Here is a 12,447-nt window from a genome sequence, read left to right on the forward strand (position 1 = left end):
ATGAGCATAGACTTGAAAATAGAGTCTTAGATATGACACCAAAAGCATACTCAACAAAAGAAAAAAAAAAACAGAAGTAGGACTTAATCAAAATGAAGAACTTTCGTGCTTCAAATGACCTATTAAGAAAATGACAAGAAACCCCACAGAATGGGAGAAAAGATCTGTAAATCATATATCTATTAAGGCTTTAGTATCCAGAATATATCAAGAATTACAATCTGACAGCAAAAATCCAATCCAGTTAAAAAATGGGCAAAGGCTACTGGGTATTTACCCCAAAGATACAGATGTAGTGAAAAGAAGGGCCATCTGTACCCCAATGTTTATAGCAGCAATGGCCACAGTCGCCAAACTGTGGAAAGAACCAAGATGCCCTTCAATGGACAAATGGATAAGGAAGATGTGGTCCATATATACTATGACGTATTATGCCTCCATCAGAAAGGATGAATACCCAACTTTTGTATCAACATGGATGGAGCTGGAGGAGATTATGCTGAGTGAAATAAGTCAAGCAGATAAAATCAATTATCATATGGTTTCACTTACTTGTGGAGCATAAGGAATAACATGGAAGACATTAGGAGAAGGAAGGGGAAAATGAAGAGGGAGAATTGGAGGGGGAGATGAAGCATGAAAGACTATGTACTCTGAGAAAGAGGATTTTGGAAGGGAGGGGGATGGGGGTTGGGTGAGCCTGGTGGTGGGTATTAAGGAGCACATGTATTGCATGGAGCACTGGGTATGGTGCATAAGCAATGAATCTTGGAACACTGAAAAAAAATAAAATTAAATTAAGATGTTAAAATTAAAAAAAAAAAAAGGGCAAAGGCCCTGAAGAGACATTTTCTCAAAGAAGATATATAAATGGTTAATAAGCACAAGAAAGGTGGTGCTCACCATCATTAGACATTAAAGAAACAGAAATCAAAACCACAATGAGATACCACTTCACATTCTCCAGGATGATGTAATGGAAAAACCCAAGTTTGTCCTCCTTTTGTAGGGAAAAATCCAGCTGTGTGCTTCTTTATATTGCAAATCTCCTTTACCACTCACACAAATTGCTTCACTTCCGGTCACCAAATGTGTGAAGGTTTTTCCCTATACCACAAGCAATTCTCAGACACTGGCAAGGTGTTCAAGTATTCAGCTCAGTTCTGACACTATCTACCCAGAGATGGCATCAGGTTCCGAAGATTAGGGGTTTGGTCCTACAAGGCTGCCCCCTCTCCTATTTCAGACATTAATCACAAGCTCAGGCTATCACCTGTGCTTCCAACCAAGCAACTGTAGATTAGGTTTGATTAATTGCTAGAATGGCTCATAGAACTCAGAAACATTTTACTTACCAGATCCCTGGTTTATTGTAAGAGGGTATAACCCAGGAACAGTCAAATGGAAGAGATACATAGAAAAAGGTATGGGGAAGGGGCACAGAGCTTCCATGTCCCCCAGGGTGCCACTCTCCCAGCACTTCCATGTATCCACCAACCCCCAAAGCTCTCTGAACTTGGTGCTTTTGGGATTTTCCAGAGGCTTCATCATGTAGGCCTGTTTCGCTGTTAGCTCCGTTTTCAGCTAACTGAAAGAGGTCTGAAGAGGATTTTCACTTTTACCAAAAAGCCACTTCTATATTAATGTCTGTCTTTCAAAAGTGAAGTGGCAGATGCAACCTTCAGGAACAGGAAAAATTCTTTTCATGCCACTTCAGCTTATACACCTGTATTCTGACCAAGACTTCCATTGTATCAGCCTTATCTTTTTATATGAAGAAAGTTTCCTTTGACAGGTTGTTTCTCCAGGCAGAGAGTCTTCAAGAAATTCATTTTCTCTTTATCAGTATATGTATGTTATTGGTAAATAATTTCCATATATATAGAGTACACTTTTTAAAAAAGGAGATTCTATTTATTTATTTGAGAGAGAGAGAGTGAGAGAGCAAGTATGAGAAAGACAGAGAAAGTGAGAGAGAATGGAGGAGGGCTAGAGAGAAAGAGAGAGAGAGAGAGAGAAGCAGACTCCCCACTGAGCAGGGAACCAGAATGGGGACTCCATACCAGGACCCCGAGATCATGACCTGAGCTGAAAGCAGACATTTAACTGACTGAGCCACCCAGGAGCCCCTAGAATACACTTTTAATAAAACATACAAGACATTGAAGTTTTTAGAGGATGGGTTAAAAATGTGAATAGACATTCTAAGTTATTTTTTTCAAACCTCAGTAGATCATCTTGGGTTCCCTCTTGGGGAATATGTGCCTCTTTGGTGTACATTGGACTAGAAAGAATAGTCCCCATCTGTGATCTGAAGACCACTCAGATCAGAATCACCTGAGATTCCTGTTCAAATGGTTTTGTACTCTTTACATACCTACTTAATCAGAAACATTAAGGGTAGTACTGTAAGATCTTCATTTTAAATAAATCCATAGGCTCAGGGGATTTTTAGGAGCACTGAAGATATAAAACTATTGGCTTAGGGGTGCCTGGCTGGCTCAGCTCGCGCATCAGCCTTCTGCTCAGGTCATGATCCCAGGAGCCTGAGATGGAGCCCTGCATGGGGCTCCCCGCTCAATGCAGAGCCTGCTTTTCCCTTTCCCTCTGCCCATTCCCTCCGCTTCGCTCTCTGGCTCTGTCTATCTCTGGGTCAAATAAATAAATAAAATCTTTAAAAATAAATAAACAAAATAAAACCATTGGTTTAGAACAGTGTTTCTCAAAATCGGTTGATTATAGCAAGCATCAGTATGTTTGAAATACAGATTCTTATTCATCACCACAAAACATACTGAATCTAAAATACAGGTAGGAACATTGAAATCTTAATATTAAAAAGTGCCCACAGGTGATTTATTTTTAGCAAGACATTGTATTAGCTCACTAGGGTTGCCATAACAAAATAGAGTTTATTTTCTCATGGTTCTGGAGGCTAGAAGTCGAAGGTCAAGGTATAGGTAGGTTTGGTTTCTTCTGAGGCCTTTCTTGGCTTGCAGATGGCCACCCTCAAAGCCATGTCCTCACATGGTCTCTGTGTGAGCATGTCTGATGTTTCTGTGTGTCCAAGTTTCCTCTTCTTATAAGGACACCAGTCAGATTGGATTAGGTCCCACTCTAATGGCCTCGTTTTAACTTAATCACCTCTTTAAAGGTCCTATTTTCAAATACAGGTCACCTTCAGAGGAACAGAGGATCAGGGCTTCCACATATGAATTTTGGAGGGACACAATTCAGCCCATAACAGACATGATAACTAAATGTAATGTGACATTCTAGATGGATTCTGGAAAAGAAGGACATTAGATAAAAACTAAGAAAAATATGAATAAAGTATGGCCTTGAATTAATAACAGTGTGTCAGTATTGATTCATTAATTGTAACAAAGTACCATATGGACTTAAGCTGTTAATTGTAGGGGAAACCATGTGGGAGTTTGAGAAATCGTGGTAGATCAGAATTTCTACTCTAGCATTTACAAGCTATGCTATTAGCCAGATCTTTTAATTTCTCTAATTCTTAGGGTTCTCATTTGTAAAATGGGAATACTAACAGTTCCATATATAAGTTCTTTTGAGTTTAAAATGGGTAATGTAGGTTTAGATACTTTGTAATCTGTACATCATATGTACAGATGTATTTTTAAATGAGCTTCTTATTTGACAACAGTTATAGATTTACAGAAAAATTACAAATATAGGAGGAACAGTGTTCCAAAATGTCTATACCCAGTTTCTTCTTTTATTAACATCTCCTGTCAGGATGGTGCCTTTGTTAGTAATGAACCAGGATTGACATGTCATTATTAAAATCCATACTTTATTCAGATTTCCTTAGTTTTTACCTAATAATCCTTTTTCTGTTCCAGGATCCCGTCTAGAATACATTATATTTATTTATTTACTTTAAAGATTTTATTTATTTATTTCAGAGAGAGTGAGCACAAGCAGGGGGAGGGGCAGAGAGAGAGGGAGAGAGAGAATCTCAAGCAGGCTCTGCACTCAGTGCGGCAGAGCCTGACATGGGGTCAATGCGGGGCTCGATCTCACAACCCCGAGATCATGACCTGAGCTGAAATCAAGAGCTGGACACTTAACTGACTGAGCCACCCAGATGCCCCAAGGACCACATTACATTTAGTTATCATGTCTGCTTAAGCTCCTCTTGGCTGTAACAATTTTAATGTGGTGGAAAGAAATTTTCTGCATGTGTGCAAATATACCTTTCTTTTGACACTGATAACATTTTGGAACTAAACCAGCACATTCTGAGTACATTATTGCCCAAGTCAGGAACACCAGGAGAGTTGTTTTTGAATCATAAATCCCTAGCCCCCACAGAGTCACAGTCATGGGTTGAATGATTTGGGTGGGGCCCAGAAATCCAGCATTACTTATTTATCTACTCATTTCCTTACTTACACAAATTTCCCTGGTGATTATGAGGTCATTGATCCAGCACAGGTCTGTAAACAGGCATTTGAGAGTCACTGCTCTTGAGCATTTCAGCTGTTCCTCCTTGTTGATACCTAAATGGCCAGGAGAGATCTGTTGAAACACGCAGTTTGCCTGTATTGACATAAAGTTTCTTGTTGCATAAATGATGAAACTGGGTAATGCACTCGACATCTATAAACTGAACCCTTGGGGCGCCTGGGTGGCTCAGTGGGTTAAAGCCTCTGCCTTCCGCTCAGGTCATGATCTTGGGGTCCTGGGATTGAGCCCCGCATCAGGCTCTCTGCTCGGCGGGGAGCCTGCTTCCTCCTCTCTCTCTGCCTGCCTCTCTGCCTACTTGTGATCTCTCTCTCTGTCAAATAAATAAATAAAATCTTTAAAAAGAAAAAAAAGAAGAAGAAGAAGAAAACTGAACCCTCACCAGTGCTTACATCAGGGGTATTTGTCTACATAGCAAAGAAAATAACTCAGTCTTCCCACTGACATCACAAAGACACATGGAATTCAAATCCTGAATTTTGACCAGTGTGATCAGAGAATAACACTTTTTCTGTCATTCGACAATAGTAGATTATGCCACGGGAAAAATAGTCTTACGTGGTGAGCGGGATATCGTAGCATAGAACCAAGAAAATAAAATACTGTTCAGGCACGTTCCTAACCAACGTAATGCCAGATGATAAACACTGATGAGCTGTCTGTCCAAATTACTCTCCAGACAAAATAAGATGTGTTTGGCAAGTACAAACACATAAGACAAGCCCATCTCAACCAAGGGCCCCAGGGAACTTCATCCCCAAGTCAGTCACAATCATTTCTTTTTGGGAAAGGATGTGAGCTTTTATTTGGGTTTATAGTAATTGGAATACCAGTGTAATTCCCCACAGTATCTAGCCAAGAAAATAAATTCCCTGACACATAATGCTGCCTTCCTTTCTTTTCCTCTCTCTTCTTTCCACAGTTTTAATTTTCACATTAAACATTCTACTGGCAATTTATTAATACACAATTGTCAAAGGCTGGAATATCTAGGATTGCTCCCTAGGACACTGTCTTCCTGGTACTGAGAATCCCAGAAATCAAATCAAGAAGTAGAATACCGATCCATAAATGTGAACTGAGAACTAACGAAGTCATGGAAAATTTTGGTGACTTCTCCACTTCCCATATGGGGACCCAATTATCCATTAACTGGAGTATTGACCTTGGTCTGTGTGCTGACCAATTATCTATTTGCCCTGGAATCCATTTCCTTGCTCTGTTCTGTGTCGAAGCAGTCTTTTCCTGGGTGTCTTTGCACTTTCTTTTCTTAGCAGGTTGGGCAAAGGTGAGGAGGGTGTGAAGAGGCAAGAAGACAACAAGGTATTTTCCCCCCTTCTCTCTACTTCATCTAGCATCTCTAACAATGGCTGAGTCTCCCACCTGGCTTCAGTACTCTGTGGTCCCAGCTGCAGTCTTAGTTTTAGGTGCTACAGGATGACCCCAGCTTCCTGGGCTCTGATAATAGCTCCTAATCTTTTGTCACTTCTCCATAGGGATAAGCATAAGCATGGCTTTCTGTGGTTTCTACTCTCTGAGTTGCCTCGGCTTTCCCTGTTTTGGTTCTCAGCAAGTCCATCTTCTAACAAATGCCAGTGTTAGGTTCTCTCTTTTGGAAAGATCCACAGCAGTTTTCTTTTTCTGGTTGGTTTTCCTATAAGTCAGGTAGTCAACTTGCCTCCTGGATGATGCTAGAAAGACAATAAAAAATTCTTTCTCTCAGGATAATTGTTAATAATAATGAAAATCCTGACTCAGTAGTTGTAGAGGTGATACAGAACAAAAGCAAGAGCAGAAATCTATTTTTAAAATCGTGTATACACGTGTTTGTGTATAAATATATGTGTATTTACATCTATGTGAATGTGTGTACATAGTTGTAATCGTAAGTATATAAAAAAACGTTCAAATCAAGTGCTTGATTCCTTCACCTGCAACCTGCTTCTAAAATATATCCTGAATCCAACCACTTTTCATCATTATTGGACTGTTACAGCCCCTAACTAGTATCCCTGCTTCTCCCTTTGCCTCTTTATATTTTATTTTATTTTATTTTATTTTTTTAAAGATTTTATTTATTTATTTGACAGAGAGAGATCACAAGTAGACGGAGAGGCAGGCAGAGAGAGAGAGAGGGAAGCAGGCCTCTTGCTGAGCAGAGAGCCCGATGTGGGACTCGATCCCAGGACCCTGAGATCATGACCTGAGCCGAAGGCAGCGGCTTAACCCACTGAGCCACCCAGGCGCCCTCTTTATATTTTATTTAACACAGAAACCAGATCATGTTTTAAAACAAAAAGAAAACACACAGTTCTTGTCATTTCCAATGTTCAAAGCCTTCAGATTCAAGTCCCTACATGATCTTAATAATGGCTACTTCTCCAAATTATTCTTCTAATGTTTTCCCTTATTCACTCTGATCCAAGCACTTTGGCCTCTTGGTGGTTACCCAAATAAATCAAACATGCCGCCACCTTGGGGGATTTTGTACTTCTTGTCCCCCTGTCTGAAATATTCATATGACTCACTCCCTCACTTTGTTTTGGTCTCTGCTAAAATATTATCAGAGAAAACTTTCCTAACCATTCCATCTAAACTCAAAAATACACAGCAGTATGGTCATTTGTTTCGTTCTTCTGCCTTATTCACCAAAATGAAAGGTCCATACGGGCAGGGTCTTTTTTTTTTTGGGGTTCTGTTGTGTCATCTTATGTATTTAGTACAGCCATAGATCAGTATGAATGGATACCCAGATGCACTTTGCATTCTGCAAGAACACGTGCGTACTGTTAAATCAGGTTATCTTAAAAAGTGGAGGTAGGGATGGATGAGTTGAGAATGATTAATTCTTATAATGCAGTGCTTAAGAGTGAGGGATCTAGGTCCAGACCATTTTAATCAGAAGGTGATTTATCATCCTTCTTATGTTTCCTAGTACCTTTTATTTTACCCTTTCTCCTTAATAAAGAGTAGTAGATTAATTAACTTTCATTTCTAGCTATGATATATGAAATGTTTTTAATGAAATATTAAGTTGGTTAACTCCCATTAATAATATTACCTTTATTGTGCCTAAAGATTTGTCTATCAGAGTGATGTTTCCACGATAAACATATGATATACTGTTTACTTGTTTTTTGTCTTTGTTTTGTAAATACTTTTATTAAGTATAATTGACACACAATAAACTACACATAATTAAAGCGTACAATTTGATATATTCTGACATATGTATACACCAGTGAAATCACAACCCCAATCAAAATGGTGAACATATCCATCACCTCCAAATTTTCCTTATTCCTCCCCTCCTCCATATACCAGGCAAAACTGATCTTTTTTTTTTTAAATCACTTTACCTTGTTTTTCATTTTCTGGAGTTTTATATAAATAGAATCACACAGAATGTACTATTTTCTGTCAGACTTTCACACAGCATAATTATTTTGGAACTCATTACTGTTGCAGCATGTATAAATAGTTCATTATTTTTATTGCTAGGTTTCATTCCACTGTATGGTTATACCATAATTTCTTTAGCCACCCCCGTGTTGATATACTTTGGGGTTGTTTTCAGGCTTTTGCTATTACAAATAAAGCTGCTATAAGAATTTGGGTACAAGGAGGCACCTGGATAGCTCAGTTGAAAAAGCATTCAAGTCTCGACCTCAGGGTCATGAGTTTGAGCCCCACATTGGGTGTAGAGATTACTTAAATAAATAAAAATAAAAATAAAACAGAATTTGGGTACAAGGCTTTGTATGGACATATGCCTTCATTTCTCTTGGAGTAGAATCATATGGAAGGAATACATTTACCTTCTTGAGAAACTGTCAGATTGTGTTCCATAGTAGTTGTATCATTTTACGTTCCCACCATGGGTGTATGAGAGTTCCAAGTGTTCCACAGCTTTGTCAAAACTTGGTATTAGTTTGGGGTGCCTGGGTGGCTAAGTGGGTTAAAGCCTCCACCTTTGGCTCAGGTCATGATCTCAGGGTCCTGGGATCGAGCCCCGCATCAGGTTCTCTGCCCAGCAGGGAGCCTGCTTCCCCCTCTCTCTCTGCCTACCTCTCTGTCTAATTGTGATCTCTGTCTGTGAAATAAATAAAATCTTTAAAAAACAAAACAAAACTACTTGGTATTAGTTTTACCCTAGTAGGTATCCGAGGTATATCTCATTGCAGTTTTAATTGGCATTATACTAATGCCTATGTGTTAACTGTATGTCTTCTTTTATATTTATTATTTATTTATTTATTTAAAAGATTTTCTTTATTTATTTTACAGACAGAGATCACAAGTAGGCCGAGCGGCAGGCAGAGGGAGAGGGAGAAGCAGGTTCCCCACTGAGCAGAAACCCCGATGCGGGGCTTGATCCCAGGACCCTGGGATCATGACCCGAGCCGAAGGCAGAGGCTTTAACCCACTGAGCCACCCAGGCACCCCAAAACTTTATTTTTTAAGGGCAGTTTTAGATTCACAGCATAATTAAGGGGAAGGTATAGATATTTCTCATATATACCTCCTGTCCTCACACATGCATAGATTCCTTCACTATCAACATCCCTCACCAGAGTGGTACGTTTGTTATAATTAGTGATCTTACATTGACACATCCTTATCACTCCAAGTCCGTAGTTAATATTAGGGTTCATTCTGGTTGTTGTACATTCGACAGGTTTGGACAAATATAAATGACACGTATACATCATTTGGTATTGTACAGTGTATTTCCACTGGCCAAAAATCCTCTGTGCTTAGCCTGTTCATCTCTCCCCCCATAACCCCTGACAACAACTGATCTTTATTTATTTATTTATTTATTTATTTGACACAGAGATCACAAGTAGGCAGAGAAGCAGGCAGAGAGAGAGAGGAAATAGGCTCCCTGCTGAGCAGAGAGCCAGATGCGGGGCTCGATCCCAGGACCCTGGGATCATGACCTGAGCTGAAGGCAGAGGCCTAAACCCACTGACCCATCCAGGTGCCCCACCACTGATCTTTTGTACTATCTTCATAGTTTTGTCTTTTCCAGAATGCCATGTAGTTGGGATCATGCAGTATGTAGCCTTTTCAGACTGGCTTCTTTTAGTTAGTAATTTGCATATGTCTCCTCCATGTTTTTTCAGGGCTCAATTGTTTATTTATTTTTAGTTTTGAATAATATTCTGTTAACTGGATGTATCACAGTTTATTTATCCATTCACCTACTGACGGACGTCTGGCTGCTCCCAAGTTTTGGCAATCATGAATAAGGCTGTTATAAACAGCCATGTACAGGTTTCTGTGTAGACATGTTTTCAATTCCTCTGGATAAATACTAGCGAGCATGATTGCTGGATTGTATGGTAAGAATAAGTTTAGTTTTTTAAGAAACCAGAAAACTATCTTCCAAAGTGACTGTAGCATTTTGCATTCCCACCAGCAAAGAAGATCATTCTTGTTGCTCCACATCCTCCCCAGCATTCAGTACTGTCAGTTTTCCAGATTTTGGCCATACTACTACTAGGTGTGTAGTGAAATCTCATTGTTGTCTTAATTTACATTTACCTGATAACATGTGATATGGAGAATCTTTTCATTTGTTTATTTGCCTTCTGTAGATCTTTTTGGGAAGGCATCTCTTAAAATCTTGGGTCCATTTTAAAATTAGTTTGTTAGTTTTCTTAGTGTTGAGTTCTAAGTCTTTGTACATATTGAATTAACCATTTATTATTAGATGTGTCTTTTGCAAATATTTTCTCCCAGTCTATGGCTTGTCTCTTTATTCTCTTGACATTGTCTTTCACAGAGTAGAAGTTTTTCATTTAAATGATGTCCAGGGGTGCCTGGGTGGCTCAGTGTGTTGAGCCTCTGCCTTCGGCTCAGGTCATGATCTCAGGGTCCTGGGATGGAGCCCCGCATCGGGCTCTCTGCTCAGCGGGGAGCCTGCTTCCCCCTCTCTCTCTGCCTGCCTCTCTGCCTACTTGTGATCTCTCTCTCTGTCAAACAAATAAATAAAATCTTTAAAAAAAATGAATGATGTCCAGCTGACCAATTATTTTTTTCATGGATCATGCCTTGCTATTGTATCTAATTAATAAGTCATGTTGATAAAAAGTACAGCATAAGGAATATAGTCAATGGCATTGTAATAGCATTATATCATCATAGATGGTAGCTATACTTATGGTGAGCATAGCATAACATATAGACTTGTTAAATCACTAGTTATACACCTGAAACCAATATAACATTATGTGTCAACTATAGCTTAAAAAGTCATTGCCATACCAAAGGTCACCTAGCTTTTCTCTTTGGTTATCTTTTAAGAAATTTTAAAGTTTTGTATTCTACCTTTAGGTCTGTGATCCATTTTGAATTAATTTTGGCAAAAGATGCAAGATCTGTGTCTAGATTGATTTCTTTGCATGTGGATGTCCAGCTGTTCCAGCACAACTGGTTGAAAAGACTACCTTTGCTCCCTTGTATTGCCTTTGTTCCTCTGTCAAATACCAGTTGACTTTATTCATGTGGGTCTATTTCGGGGCTCTCTATTCTGTTCCATTGATCTATTTGTCTGATCTTTTGCCAATACCACGTTATCTTGTTACAGTAGATTCATAGTAAGTCTGAAAGTCAGATAGCACAAGTCCTCCAACTTAGTACTTTTTCTTCAACATTGTGTTGGCAATTCTCAGCCTTTTGCCTCTGGATATAAACATTAGAAATAGTGTGTCAGGGGCGCCTGGGTGGCTCAGTGGGTTAAGCCGCTGCCTTCGGCTCAGGTCATGATCTCAGGGTCCTGGGATCGAGTCCCACATCAGGCTCTCTGCTCAGCAGGGAGCCTGCTTCCCTCTCTCTCTCTCTGTGCCTGCCTCTCCGTCTACTTGTAATCTCTCTCTGTCAAATAAATTAAAAAAAAAAAAAAAGAAATAGTGTGTCAATACCACAAAAATAACTTGCTGGGATTCTGATTAAGATTGCATTGACTATATAGACCTAATTAGAAGGAACTGACATCTTGACAGTACCGTGTCTTCCTATCTGTAAACATGGATTATCTCTCCATTTATTTAGTTTTTCTTTGGAATTCTTTCATCAGAGTTTTGTAGATTTCCTCATATAGGTCTTGTGTATATTTTCTTAGGTTTATACCTAAGTATTTCATTTTGGGGGATGCTAATTAATGTAAATGGTATTGCTTTTTAAATTTCAAATTCCACTTGTTCGTAGTGGATATATAGAAAAACAATTGATATCTGTATATCAACCTTGTATCCTGTACCTTTCCTATAGTTTTATTAGTTCCAGGAGTTTTTTTTTTTTAAACTCTTGTAATTTTCTATGTAGACAATCATGTCATCTGTAAACAATATGTATCTTCTTTTGGTTAAGGGTCTGTTCATATCTTTGTCTTTTGAAAAATTGGGTTGTTTTTGTATTATTGAGGTTTGAAAGTTCTTTATATATTCTGAAAGCAACTCCTTTATCAGATATGTGATTTGCAAATATATTTTCCCCAATCTGTAGCTGATCTTTTCCTCCCTTTAAGAGTATCTTTCAAAGTGAACTTTGAATTTTGATCAAGTCAAATTTATTAATTTGTTTCTTATGGGTCATGGTTTTGGTATTGTATCTAAGAAATCTTTTTCTAAGCCAAAGTTGTGAGGGTTTCTCTGAGGCTTTCTTTTAGAACTTTATATATTTAGGTTTTACATTTTGGTTAATGGTTTAACATTTGTGTGGTGTATATTATGAATTAAGGTTAATTTTTTCATGTGAATATGCAATTGTTCCAACACAATTTGTTGGAAAGATTGTTATTTCTTCACTAAATTATGTTTGAGTCTGTGCCACAAATCAGTTGTCCATATGTATGTGTGTGTACTTTTGTACTTGTAATTTTGTTCATCTATTTGTTGATTTTCCTGCCAGGACCACTTATGAAGAAATCCATCTTTCTCCTGTGAT

This window comes from Lutra lutra, chromosome X (genome assembly GCF_902655055.1).
Source record: "Lutra lutra chromosome X, mLutLut1.2, whole genome shotgun sequence".
NCBI lineage: Eukaryota > Metazoa > Chordata > Mammalia > Carnivora > Mustelidae > Lutra > Lutra lutra.